Consider the following 1,224-nt stretch of genomic DNA (forward strand, 5'->3'; position numbering starts at 1 on the left):
AATGGCTGGTGGACTCAAATCTCCATTGCCACCTGTAGCTCAGCAGTGCAATTTCTTATGGCGTATACCACCAGTTGTTTTTGTTGTTAGGACCCATCAAGCGGAGTATGACTCATAGCAACCCTATGAATAGATCTGAATCCTGTCCTATCCTGTGCCATCCTCATCGTCTCTGACATACTCAAGCCCATTACTGCAACCACTGTGTCAATTCATCTGGGGGAGAGTATGCCTCTCTTTTTTTTATTAAATTTTTTATTATTATTCACTTCAATGAAAATTTACAGAGACTTTGGATTTCTATTCATTCATTGTTGCACTTTTCTCCCTGCCCCGCCCCCCCCCAGTACACTCCCCTCTTGGAAAAGTAAAAGAAAAGTTCTTTCATTGCTTTACAATCCCTTCCCCCATGTCCACTCCACTATGCAGCCTTTGCTCTGGACTCCTGTCATGACAATAATACCTAATCACATATCCATTTTAAACAGTTTTATCCTTCATCTGTTTCAATGCACTATACATTATTTATCCCATCTTTCTCAGTCTCCCCCCAACCCAGACATCAGTCCTGTTTTACAACAGTGGCACCATGCAGTACTTGTCCTTTTGTGACTGAGATATTTCACTCAGCATAATACCCTCCAGGGTCACCCCTTTTGAATAATATTGCATGAGTTCCATGTTTTTCAATGCAGCGTAGTATTCCATTGTGTGGATATACCAGAGCTTCTCTATCCATTTGTTTGTTGACGGGCACTTAGGTTGTTTACAACTCCTTGCTACTGTGAACAAAGCCGCAATAAACATGAGTGTGCGAGTATTCCTCTCTTTTGTCAACCCTCCACCATTCCAAGCATGATGTCTCTCTCCAAGGCATAGCTCCACCAGAGTTTCCTATAAGGATATGTCATTGTTGTTGTGTATCATTAAGTTGGAACTAATGTATAGCTGACCCTCCAATAGATTTTCAGAGGCAATTAATAGCACAGAAGCTTGTTCCTTCTTTCTCTCATGGAGCAGCTGGTGAATTTGAACCACATTCCTTCAGGATTGCAGTGCAGCTTCTTACTGCTAGACCACTAGAGCTCCCTGCAAAGAGTATGTTGTTGTTGTTGTTGTTGTTGTTGTTGTCATATACCATCAAGTCACTTGCGACTCATTTCAACCCTGCACACAGTAACTCTGAATCCTGTCCTATCCTGAGCCAATCTCACTGTTTCGGAG

Source organism: Elephantulus edwardii, unplaced genomic scaffold (genome assembly GCF_000299155.1).
Source record: "Elephantulus edwardii isolate Elephantulus edwardi_28Jun2011 unplaced genomic scaffold, EleEdw1.0 scaffold00211, whole genome shotgun sequence".
NCBI classification, from domain to species: Eukaryota; Metazoa; Chordata; class Mammalia; order Macroscelidea; family Macroscelididae; genus Elephantulus; species Elephantulus edwardii.